This window comes from Rhamphochromis longiceps, linkage group LG23, assembly GCF_057381845.1.
Source record: "Rhamphochromis longiceps isolate RC_006_pf linkage group LG23, R_longiceps_female_GT1.1, whole genome shotgun sequence".
Classification (NCBI taxonomy): domain Eukaryota; kingdom Metazoa; phylum Chordata; class Actinopteri; order Cichliformes; family Cichlidae; genus Rhamphochromis; species Rhamphochromis longiceps.
The window spans coordinates 7,430,170-7,434,357 of record NC_140578.1 but is presented as its reverse complement, the minus strand read 5'-3'; positions in this window follow the sequence as shown (position 1 = coordinate 7,434,357).

Here is a 4,188-nt window from a genome sequence, read left to right as displayed (position 1 = left end):
TCCTGTTTCTGTCATAATGTCGTGACTCTCCGCCTCCTGAATGTATGCACGAGAAAGGGTGGGGAAGTCCCAGAACAGAGCTGTGACACCCACTGTACACTGCTGGAAAAACCAAAACCCTTTCTTAAGTATAGCTGTTTTCATTAATATTAGCAATTAAGAGAAAGTACAGCAAAAAAATTCTGAAGGAAACCGAATGTACCAGGGTGATGACATATTACACTTAAACTCACAAATATGGGTTCAGAGGAAAATACTCCCAAAGTCACTAGGATTCATTGTCTGAATGCCTGAGTGTCAGTGAGGTATTTGAGATAAAGGTCAGACAGTCTCAAAGTAGTGTGCAGTCTGTACATAATATGGAAACTCAATTACTGTTGAGATCTATCAGTCTGGACCAAAGTTGTGGCTTTACTGGCAGATGGATGTTTTCATCAAGGCTAAAACCCTGTCAAACACAAACAAACTGAATATTTCTCAGCAGAGTTATGCACTGATTGCCCATATATTGCACACTTATCTAAAACCTTAAAAACTGGAGCACAATAAATAGGTTAATCCATTCTTCCGGTCTGTGTCAATTAATGCCAGAATCACATCGAGCTCCATTTAACACTCACTGGATTGAGGTTTCATCAAAAAAGTGTTAAATTATCTCCCCAGCTGAGACAAAGACACAGTGTTCTAGTCTAGGATCATCATCATAAAAACAGGGTATTAATCCTAGATATTAATCCTCATGCTGGCTCCACATGTGCCTATTGAATGATAGCTTCATCCTTCACTCCACTGTGGCCTTATTTTAATCAGTGATATGCATGTAATATTGTAGATTTATGAAAAACTGGGTTAATGCTTCTTCTTGTCATTTATTTAGAGGCTGCTCCATTTTGCCCATTATCAGTGTTTTGGGGGGGGGGTTAGGAGATATTTGTTATGAGAAGCTGTCTCTGGCACTGAAGCGCAGGACTGGCAGGTAAAAAAGAATGTTGTTGCTAATGTACTGTCATTCATTTTCTTATGTTTCAGAATTTTTGGAGGCAGGAAAGTATTCCAATAATCATTTTCAACTCAGTGCAGTAAAAACTCTTAGCCCTTTCTCTTTTTTATTCTTTCTTATAGTTTCCCCTATGGGTGTGTTATATTATGTCTACACGCCTCACGTGTGCTTAAAACCTGCAAAACAGACACTGCCTCAGTGTAAACATTTGGCTGCGGGGAGTCCTTTACATTTACCTCAGGGAAGTGTTGCCCAGGTCGCTCTTCTTTGGCCGGTCAGCTCGTGTGTTTCCCCGGACTCAGTTCCCTGCAGAGAAAAGACCCTCTGAGCTCCAAGCTTGCTCAAGGCACTGGAGGTACCACCCTCACCGCAGCTCTGCTCCATCGCCCTCACACACTCTCTTGAAACATTCAAACCAAACCAAAGCCACCTACAGTAGCGCTCTTGTTGTGATGTGATGCTTTTTATATCATGTGTGTCAGTGGCCATTTTGCTCAGGGCATTTTGACTGTGACCACTTGATTGCAAGAAAAGAAGTCTGTTAGTAAGCCCTGCTTTGGATAACCAGTAGAAAGCCACTATAACCACTTTTACACATTCTGGTTCACAATTATAAATTGAAAATGATTTCTCTCACATTGCTGCCTTACTTTACCTACCAGTAAACTGCTTTCAGTGCGTGATGTCTTCTTTTAGTCATTCAGTACACTGCATGTGCTTGCATATGTTACCAATCTGTTATAAAGGAAAGGTTCTCCACTTCAATTACGCTGGAATTTCTAACAAGGTCCAGCAGTGCAGAACAAAGCTAACTTGCTCCTGGCAAGTGCCAGCAAGCAAATAACTCTTATTCTCCACATCCAAGTGTATCCAAATATAGTCTAATTAGCTTTATAACTCAAACAGGTTTCATATTCCATCATTTTTCATAATTCCCTGTATCGATGCTGAAATCTGTGCATCATTGAAGTATAAACCTTTTGGAAACGGTGGAGGGGGAAAAAGCCTTGTTTTTAATACAGCCACCACACATTATTGAGTTTATCCAAATTAGGTTGTGAAAAGCTTTTATAAGACATTGGGTGGAGATATTTCTCAGCCCACAGAGGAAGACGTAATCCATTTAACAAGAGTTACAATGTCAACATTACCAAAAGGGTTTGACGTTCCAACAGTGATACAGAATTGTTCGCGTTTTAGAGGAGAGTGGGCGTATCAGTGATTACTTACTCAAGTAAAACAAGAGTAAAAAGCACTTACTTATTGTTCATGTAAAACATGAGTAAAACATGAGTAATAAGTAAAAGTAAACAGAGCAAGAAGGATGTACTACAGCTTGCCATGGTGAGGTGACACACACCCAGCACACTGAGAGAGAGGTACAGATCTGTGTAATGCCTTGGCCTCCCTGTGACAGCCCTCTGCCAGTTCTGCAGTTCTGCTCTGCTGCTGCCAAACACGACCACAACATGGGCCTCTTCGCCTCAGCAGCAGGCGCTCTACTATTACAGCCATGCATGGCTGACCCCAGGTCTACCAGCTGTTCACCAGCAGTATCCATTTGGTGCTATATTCTTTACAACTGACCTCAGACCAGCTGTAAGACAATACTTTACAAGACACTGAGGGGGGGAAATGCATGCCACAATAATGATGACATCAGTCAAGTGATGGCTCTGAATAATTGCTTTTCAACACTTTGGTCTCATTTAAGCACCAGTTATGCACTTTCTTTCTTTCTTGTTTTGTTTGTTGGCCATGTTGTGCATGAAGAAATCTGTAGCCTTTGCATTAAACACATATTTCTTCTGTCAAAAGCACACAGTGTTCTGCTCTACTCTTTTCTCTTTTTGCTTTGGAATAAACACAGACACGCACACGCACTTGATGACGCCAGCCTCTGAGGTCATGAACTCACAAGCACTTCTTCGGCCTTTTCTCAGCGTGCATTTTTATGTTGTGCCTGCATTCATGCAGAGTTATTGGCAAAAGAAAGTGGGCCAATGGAAGATACTGAGTATAACCTTAAAGGTGAGTCACTGTCTTACTGTGCACCAGCATTGATGAGCAATACCTAAATTGGTGGTGAAATACTATTTGCAGTAAATAAAAGTGACATTATGAAGTCACAGAGAGTTGGGGGATGGCTGCAATCACAGCATTGTGAGGCAATTCAAGCAATTAAATATCAGATTTTCCAATTATAGGGACAGATGGGTATCAGCTTATGTGTGCTGGCATTGAGATCAGCTATAATTCATGTAGCAGGACTGCAGTTTAAGGCAATTCATATCAAAATCAATAAACTAATTCTTGGTTAAACTACTCATTATCAGTGTCATTCACTATTATTATATATTACATGAATTGCTCCTGACTTGTACTTATATAGCACCTTTATACTGTAACCAAGCAACCACTACTACAAGCCTCATACTCCCATAGATGTCTTGGAAGTAATTTGGGGTTCAGCATCTTGTACACTTAAGTACATGGAGTGGAGGGCCAGGGATCGAACCACCAATCTTCTGATTAGTAGATAATCTGTTCTACCCCCTGAGACGAGTCTTCCTCTAAATGTGTTTTCACTGACAAATTAACACTTCAACAGCTTCTTTTCTCATGGCTGGCCTCTCTGAAATGCACATGGTGACCCAAATCTTTACATAATTTTAGTTTATAGTCTAGTGAATGTCCAGTTCTGGGATACATCAGGAAATAATGGAACAGCTGACTCACATAGTTGCCTATGATGGATGCAGGAGAAATTGGCAGGTGTAAGAACTTGAGGATGGCCAGATGACTCAGTCTGGGCAGATCCTAAATGGCAAGCCTTGTGAACTGCCAATTTCAAATTAAAAAAAACAAACATCAAATCCATCTGTCAGGGAAAACATACCAAACTCCAAAAGTGTGTTCATATGAGCTGTTTTTTTTATTGAAAAGCACATGTAATAAAGCAAAGTACATATAGCAGAAAAAACACCATTACTGCTATTTATTTTGTACAAAAGAGGACAAGACAATACAAAAATACTATGAATTTTAATACAAGTAGGGGGTGTATTTTTTAGCATATTACAAATGTAACTATTACAATCTACAATAGTTTATTTATCTAAATACAAAAATCTGTCAATCGATGCTTTTAAGCAGCATTTTGTAAAGAACACAGGTCTGTATAGTGG